This window comes from Carcharhinus amblyrhynchos, chromosome 28 (genome assembly GCF_965287045.1).
Source record: "Carcharhinus amblyrhynchos chromosome 28, sCarAmb.v2.hapA, whole genome shotgun sequence".
Lineage (NCBI taxonomy): Eukaryota > Metazoa > Chordata > Chondrichthyes > Carcharhiniformes > Carcharhinidae > Carcharhinus > Carcharhinus amblyrhynchos.
This window is the reverse complement of record NC_137351.1, coordinates 5465190-5474155: the sequence shown is the minus strand read 5'-3', so window position 1 is coordinate 5474155 and position 8966 is coordinate 5465190. Positions and strand designations below refer to the sequence as shown.

The window sequence follows — 8966 nt, the reverse complement described above, 5'->3', positions numbered from 1 at the left end:
CCATTACTACTTTTGTGCAAGAAAAGGTTCTCTTCCTTCCTCCCTGTCGGTGCTCAAGAGCCCCTGGTCTTCTCCTTGGGCAGAAAGGCAGAGGGGCTGCTGCAGTGAGGGACCCATATATATAACTTCACCCACAACTATATTCCTGAAGTATCTCTCTTGGAGTCTGGTGGCACTTTAATCCATTCTCAGAACCAGTGACACTGAAATCACAACTCAGCAGGAACAGTGCAGGAATATTTATTCTAAACTACAGCTGAAACCTGAAGCTTACACCCATGACATAAAACATGTGAATATAAGAACATGACAGGCCAGCTGAAAGCAGAAAGAAGTACGATGGCAATCCCAAGGTCTCCACAGCGGAATTTCACTTTGCTTTCATTAATTCATTTACGGGAAGCAACTTCCATTGAAAAGGCCAATTATTTTTACCCGTCTTTAACTGCTACTTGAGCAGCTGGTGATGCTGTGTGAACTGTGTGTTGCGCATCCACCTACAGTGCTGTTAGGAAGGGAGTCCAGGGTTTTGATGATTAAGGAATGTTGATATTGTTCCGAATCAAAATAGTGTGTGGCAAGGAGGTGACCTTGCAGGTAGTGAAATTCAAATACCTCTGCTGCTCATGCCCATCTGGGGTGATGGTGTCTGTCAATATGGAATTGGAAAAAAGCTTGGTGAATTGCTGTGGTGTATCTTGTAGTTGGCACACATTGCTAATATTAGGCACAAGTGGTGGATAAATGCCCAATCTTCTGGGTAGTTTTCAACTTCTTGAATTTTTTGGAATAAATTCATCTGGGCAATTAGGGAGTTTTCTACCACACTCAAGACTTGTATCTTGGTGGACAAGCTTTGGCTGTAAGGAGGCAAAGTTCATGAGTGGAGAATTCATAGCCTCTGAACTGCTCTTGTAGAAGTTATCTGCCGGTTGCAGTTAACCTCAATGGTAAGCCCCAGCATGTTGCTGATGGGGGATGCAGTGATGGTAAATCATTGAAGGTCAAGGGAAGTTGGTTAGATTCTTCCTTATTGAAGATGCTCAGTGCCTGGCACTTGTGTGGTGTGTCTGCTTTATTCCACTTATCAATTTAAGGACAGGCTGTGCTGCACGCAGACACAGACTCTTCCCGTATTTGAGGACTTGCAAATGGTGCTGAACCCTGTGCAATCGTCCTCCTTGTCATCAACGACGCCTGTTACACCGTAAAGGAATATTGGGCTCTCTGATACACCTCGCTGGAAATGGTCTTTCTTGATGTACTATTATAGAACTTGCTGTTCCCTGATCCTGTGTTGGAACTGGCAGCTCCATGCTCAAAATCTGCACATCCAAAATAATCTGCTTCTAAAGCATCATAAGCTATATTTCAAATGAGAAGTTACTCATTCAGCCCAGAGATGTAATGTCAGTAAAACAACGCCCTGTAAACACATCATTGTTGCAGACATGCTCGTGGGGATAAGTGAAATTATTCACTTTAGTAAGAAGCTTGGCAAAGCAGAATATTTTCTCAGTGAGAGACTGGTGAATATTGCATTTGACAGGGATTTAGGTGTCGTTACAAGCTTGTAACCAAATCACGCAAAGTTAACATTGAGGCACATTAAGTAATTGGGATTGCAAATGACATGTTCTGCTTCATTGCAATGGGGTTAAAGCAGCAGAATAAGACAGACTTGGGCGGGAGCTCTTGTTGAGAACAGTTTTGGTCTCTCTACCTATGAACGAGTTGACTTAGGGTTCACAAGGTGGATTCCCAGGTTGTGAGGATTGTCTTATGAGTAACATTTGAGTGGAATATTCCCTCATTATTTAGAGTTTAGAAGAGTGAAATGTGACCTCATTGAAATCCTTCGAGATCTTTAACAGATTTGAGTGTTTAATCCATTGTCATCATCCTTTCAGGAATGCCCTGAAGAAGGACTACTCCTCTCTTTGAAGAAATTTCTGTTCTCTTTTACCACTTTTACTTTCATTGTTTTTCATCTCATTTTGGAGTTTGACAAGTTATTTACCAAAACTCACTTCCACATCCATGTCTCCTTCCTCAGTGACTATTCCTGTCTCCAGTTCATGCCATGTGCCTTCCAGCTCAAGCTCCATCCCTCATGTTTTGGATCTATCTAGGATTATATATATCGCTGGGACATACAACGCCCCTCAGAGTATTGTCTTCACCATATTCTGAGATCCACATTCAGTGCCAGGCATTGCCATATGTACACCCTTGACTCAGCCTATCACAAAGCTGTTCCTATCCCCAGTTCCATTTCATTCTTCACCTTATCCAATGCCTTAACAAAAAGCTCTTTCTCTTCCTTTCAGATGTTAAGAAATACAAGCTCCAACAATTTATGGATACCAAAACCATCCAAGATCCTCCACATCTTCCCATTCTTTTGACCCCATTCCTTCTTCCAATCCTGCTCTTGCCATGTATTCTCTCTCCCTCTGACTTTCCCTTCTCTGATGCTGAATGTTCCGTACTCAGCAAAGGACTCCATTTGATCACTTTGCACCCTCACCTCATTGTGCTTCAGGCTCAGTACGATGCTGTACTCTTCTTCCATCACCTCCGTTGTAACGTTAACATTTTTGGGCAGGAACCCTCCCCCCTCCCCGCTATTCATTGGATCCTGCAGGTGTTGCTAATAGTAACAGCAAGGGCACCAGTTATGCCTGTTTTCTTGTGGGGTATGTGGACGATTCTTTGTTGCAATCTTACTCAGAACCCTCTCTCACAACTCTTCCTCCATGACATCAGTACCACTTCATGCTCTTGTCTGCACCTGGAAAAAAATACTGATTTTACTTCTAATTTCCACCCTTCACTCATCGTCACCTGGCCTGTCTCCAACACTTCCCTTCCTTCCTTGATTTCTGTGTCTCCACTTTTGATGATCGACTGACCACTAACATTCATTACAAACCCACCGACTTCCACAGCTACCTCAGCTACAGCTCTTCACGCCCCACTCCCTGTATGCACTTCGTCCCATTCTCCACAGCACGGTGGAGAATGGGATGGTGAAGTCTCAGGGAAAATGATTTAACCATCTGGGTTTGAGCCCAACTGTAAGCAACATTTGAAGGGAATTCAGAGACTAGGGATGAGATTCTCTGGCCTCCCAGCTGCATGTTTCCCAGTGGCGGGAGGTGGAGAGTGTTTGCTCGTGGTGGGATCCTCTGGTAATGCCAGTGTCAATGGGAATTACCATAGACATCATCCCACGCTGGCAGATAATACACGGTCGGGAGTGTGCTGCCGGTGGTTCCAGAGAATCTCCGTGAACGTCCGGAAAATTCTGGCCTAAATCTTCGAAAATGATGATTGAAATCCCTCATGAGGGAGACAGAGTTTTAGCGAGATTGTGTAACACTGACGTCTGGATGGCTTGCTGAGAAATCTGTCATCTTGTTAGTGGGTGGCACAGTGGCTAGCACTGCTGCCTCACAGTGCCAGGGATCCGGGTTCAATTCCGGCCTCGGGTCACTGTCTGTGTGGAGTTTGCATGTTCCCCCTGTGGCCTGTGTGGGTTTCCCCTGGGAGCTCCAGTTTCTCCCCACACTTCAAAGATGTGCAGGTTAGGTTGATTGGCCATGCTGAATTGACCCTAGTATCAGGGGGATTAGCAGGGTAAATGTGTGGGGTTATGGGAATGGGATTGTGGTCGGTACAGACTCGTTGGGCCAAATGGCCTCCTTCTGAACTGCAGGGATTCTATGATTCTATGAAAAGCGATAGAAAGGGTCATCAACAGTTCTATCAAGTGGAACTTGTTTAGAAATAACCTGCTCACTGATATTCAGTTTGGGTTCCACCAGGGTCATTCAGATCCAGACCTCAATACAGCCTTGCTCACCCTAACTTTTTCACTGATATGCTGGGCTCCACCATCATTGATGTTGCTTTGATTTGCTTTGATTTGAGTTGATTTGATCTGATTTATTCTTGTTACATGTGTTAACATACAGTGAAAAGTATTGTTTCTTCCGTGTTATGCAGACAAAGCATACCGTTCATAGAGAAGGAAATGAGAGTGCAGGATTTCGTGTTACAGTCATAGCTGGGGTGTAGAGAAAGATCAACGTAATGCAAGGGAAATCCAATCAAAAGTCTGACAGCAGCAGGTTCTTGAGTCAGTCGGTACGTGACCTCAGATTTTTGTATCTTTTTCCCAAAGTATTCCAAGTGTGGCCTTACCAACGTCTTGCACAACTTCAACAATACATCCCAACTCCCATATTCAACGTTCCGACCAATGAAACAAAGCATGCCCAATGCCTTCTTCACCACCTTGTCTACCTGTGACTCCACTTTCAAGGAGTTATGAACATGTACCCTCTCGATCTCTTTGTTCTCTAACTCTATCCAATGCCCTACCATTAACAGAGTAAGTCCTGCCCTGTTTCAATCTACCAAAATGCATCACCTTGCATTTGTCTAAATTAAACTCCATCTGCCATATGTGAACCCACTGTCCCAATTGATCAAGATCCCGTTGCAATTGGAGATAACTTTCTTCACTGTCCACTATGCCACCAATCTTGGTGTCATTTGCAAACTTACTAACCATGCCCTCTATATTCTCATCCAAATCATTAATATAAATGACAAATAACAGTGGGCCCAACACTGATCCCTAAGGTACACTGCTGGTCACTGGCCTCCAGTTTGAAAAACAACCCTCTACAACCACCTTCTGGCTTCTGTCAAGAAACCAATTTTGTATCCATTTAGATACCTCAACCTGGATCTCGTGAGATTTAACTTTATGCAACTACCTACCATGCAGTACCTTGTCAAAGGCCTTGCTAAAGTCCATGTAGACAACATCAACTGCACTGCCCTCATCTACCTTCTTGGTTACCCCTTCAAAAAACTCAATTACATTTGTCAGACATGATTCTCCACTCACAAAGCCACGCTGACTGTCCCTAATCGGTCCTTGCATCTCTAAATGCCTGTCCATCCTGTCTCTCAAAGTACCTTCCGTCAATTTACCCACCACAGATGTGAGGCTCACTGGCTGTAGTTCCCAAACGTTTCCCTGCAACGTTTTTTTATACAAAGGCAGAACATTTGCCACTCTCCAATCTTCGAGCACTTCACCCGTGACTATCGATTATTCAAATTATGCTGGTTGTGGAACTGCTCAGTTTGTCTATCGGTTGCTGCATTTGTTATTTGGCACACAAGTGGTCCTACGTTGTATCAGTTCTCTCCCTGAAATCGAAACATTTAGGAATTTAGAATCTACAGATTAATTCTAAAGGTATTGGTGACTCAGGGAAACAACTCATCTGGAATTATATATTGGCTGTGGCAACAAAAAGATCACTGTAAAATGGGAACAGTCGATCACATGGAGATTAATATTTGATCGGCAGAAATACGTTTAGACTTTGGACCGATTAGTTGCATTTACTTTAGTTGAAAGCTCAGCTGCCAAGAGTGCCAAGACAACACTTCATTTGTTCCCCCTCTATAAGGGAAAGGTTATAATTTCTTGGCGAAACAGTAAATTGCAAGTTAAAATTAATTTTGCAGTTGTGGTGGACAGTCAGCGTGAGGTCAGAGATTGTAAAGGTCCTTTTACTCCACACACAGACTGGTCTTGGATGCAACTGATAACTGTCAAAGTCGAGAAGTGATCTGATTTTAAATTTATGTCGTATTACCAATGTTTCTCTTCCAGTCTCTAACAGGATCTGGGTATCAATTTGCCCTCAAAATGGAGAATCCCGTGTGCAAAAGCAGGTTCCAGGTTGCATACATACTTGGTATCATCGTCACCCTGTTCTGTCCAATTCCAGAGGGGGCGAACATATTGGTTGTTCCCGTGAGTGGAAGCCACTGGGTCAATATGAGAATTCTATTGGAAGAACTGAAATTTCGCGGGCACAACATCACAGTCCTTTATTTCTCAACATCTTGGTACATCAAAGAGCAGCCGGATCTATATCAATCCATTGTGGTGGAAATGCCAAAAATGTATACGGAATATGGAAACGAAGATATTATGCAAACTTTGGTTGAAAGGGCTCTCAAAGTCTTACAGGACAGTTGGATGCCATGGTTTAGGCTCCATTCTGAAAAGATGACTTTTCTGCATTCATGTCATGCATGGACACGGGAAATGATTATTAAAATTTATGAAAACAAAAGTTTGTTAAGACAATTTGAAAATGCGCACTTTGACTTAGTACTTACTGATCCAGTTTTTCCAACAGGTCCACTACTTGCTCATACTTTAAAAGTTCCTTTGGTGTACAATGTTCGATGGTTCAGTAATGGAGACCCTCATTCTTTCATCGCCCCATCGCCCCTTTCCTATGCCCCATTGCCCACACTCCTGACAGATCAAATGAGTTTTCTTCAAAGAACATTTAATATCATCATTTACCATTTACAATCATATAATTCAAAATTTGTGATTAACCCCATTTACAATGAACTCTGCCATCGATATCTGGGCCCAGACACAGATATCGAGACGGTTCTCCATGGGGCAGATGTGTGGCTGTTGAGAGTTGATTTTACACTTGACTTCCCGAGACCCACCATGCCAAATATTGTTTACATTGGAGGATTCCAGTGTAAACCACCCAAACCTCTGGCAGTAGAGTTTGAAGAGTTTGTCCAATCCTCAGGGGAGCATGGGGTTATTGTGATGTCTCTGGGGACAATTATTCGCCATTTACCAATGCATATTACAATGAAAATTGCAGAGGCTTTTGCTCAGGTACCTCAAAAAGTTATTTGGAGATATGATGGAAAGATCCTTCCCAACATCGGAAATAATACGCTATTGGCAAAATGGATCCCTCAGAATGATCTTTTAGGACACCCCAAAACACGAGCCTTCATTGCCCATGGAGGCACCAATGGGATTTATGAAGCCATCTATCATGGGGTGCCAGTGGTTGGCATTCCTCTGCTTTTTGACCAGTTTGATAATTTATTCAGACTTGAAATCAGAGGGGCTGCAAAAGTGATTAGCATCTCAGCCATGCAGTCAACAGATCTATTGCAGGCACTGAACGAAGTCATAAACAACACATCTTATCGGGATAACATGCAGAAACTCTCTGCTCTCCATAGAGACCAACCCGAGTCTCCAATGGAGAGAGCCGTTTTCTGGATTGAGTTTGTTGCTCGACACAAAGGTGCAGCACATTTGCGCTCAGAATCTTACCGACTCCCCTGGTATGCTTACTATTGCGTGGATGTGATGGTCCTCCTGTTATCTGCGTTACTAATGATTACAGTGCTGACAGTTCTGCTATTGAGGAAGCTTTGTAACATTGCTCGAAAGGAAAAGCAAAAAATTCAGTAAGGTTTTTGCTTTCGCTGGGAAAGGGGTTTTAAACTATTTCAACTTCATAATAGACAGTTGTAATCTAACACCTACTGCATTCCTTTCTCGATATCATAAATTAGACATTGTTGAAGTATCACTAAAGTAGCATGTCAGAAAATGGTAGTCCTCTTAAACAAAACAAAAAGGAAATATTGTATTTAAATCAATTGTAGTGGAAAGATGAATATGTTTTAAGCTTATTTTTCAAAAATAATAACATTAGTTGACGTATGATGTAGCGTTACCGGCGTTGGACTGGGGTGGGAGTGGAAACAAGTCTCACAATACCAGGTTAAAGTCCAACAGTTTATTTGGTAGCACGAGCTTTTGGAGCGCTGCCCCTTCATCAGGTGAGTGGAGGATTGGCTTCACAAAATGTTGATGTATGACTGCAATCATTTAATAAGAATTCCAGAAGCCTGTTTCACCCCAGTCATCATGTCCAATTTTGCATAGCCAATTATTTCCAGCCCAGATCTCTCTGTGTTTCACAACACGTTTGGCACCTCAACAACATCCTCCACTTGTATTGATCATGTCCTGGCAAGTTGAAGATTAGTTTCTCTCGCATGTGCTTTGATAGCTTTGAATGCATGACTGACACAAAGAGCTGGCCTTGATTACACTGCTGTAACCTCTATGTGGTGTTGCAACATCATGCACGAAAAATGCCCCACAATGTAAACAGACGTTGGGCATAACAGATCATTTAACAATTCTGGAGATCAGAAAGTGTTGATCAGAATGTTGATCATGTGCTGTTCTAAGTCAGTGTTGGGAAGTCAAAGGATCTTCTGACATAACATTGGTTTTTCATTATTGCCAGATTTAGAAACACTCGGTGTTGTCACGGTTAAAAGAAGGGTCAAATTTCTTGAACAAGAACTAAATGATTGTACGACCTGATTTTAAATTGCTGTAAATTGTGCGATCGCAGGTATTAATAAAGAAATGTTTCAAGATGATTTGTCTGTCTTCTTTGATTTGTGACTGTCTGGGTGGAGTTTGCATGTTCTCCCCATGTCTGTGTGCATTTCCTCCGGGTGCTCCAGTTTCCCCCCAGAGTCCAAAGGTGTGCAGGTTAGGTGGACTGGCCATGCTAAATTGCACCTTAATGCCTCAAGGTAAGTATGTTGGGGGTTAATAGAGTAAATATGTAGGGTTTTGGGGATAAGATGGGGGATGGTTATGGGTAGGATGCTCTTTCAGAGAGTCCATCCAGACTCAAGGGGCTGAATGGCCTCCTTCTGCACTTTAGGGGATTTAATGATTTTGACAAGTAACCCTTTCATACATTCATCCGAATCAGGCATTGATCGTGTAAGTATGGATCAGCTACTCTCCGACAATTTACATAAGCCAAATTTAGACTTCTGCTTCTTCACTATTATTGACCAATGATTTTCCTTGATATTTTTGGCCTTAACAATATGACTGTTTTAACAAATGTGTAATTTTGTGAACAATCTTTTTATTTAGTCCGCCTATCGCAGCTCTTTTTAAGTAACTACACTGCCAGGGACAATGGGGGCGAAGTACAAAGGATTGAGAGCTTCAAGTTTATAGATGTCCAGATCACAAACAACCTATCCTGGTT

At 42.6% G+C, this 8966-nt stretch overlaps 1 pseudogene; it reads left to right on the top strand.

Annotated features, from left to right (window-relative positions):
• The first annotated feature begins 5851 nt into the window (after positions 1–5851).
• LOC145359626 (UDP-glucuronosyltransferase 2A2 pseudogene) lies at positions 5852–8334 on the top strand (annotated as a pseudogene).
• Positions 8335–8966: the final 632 nt, after the last annotated feature.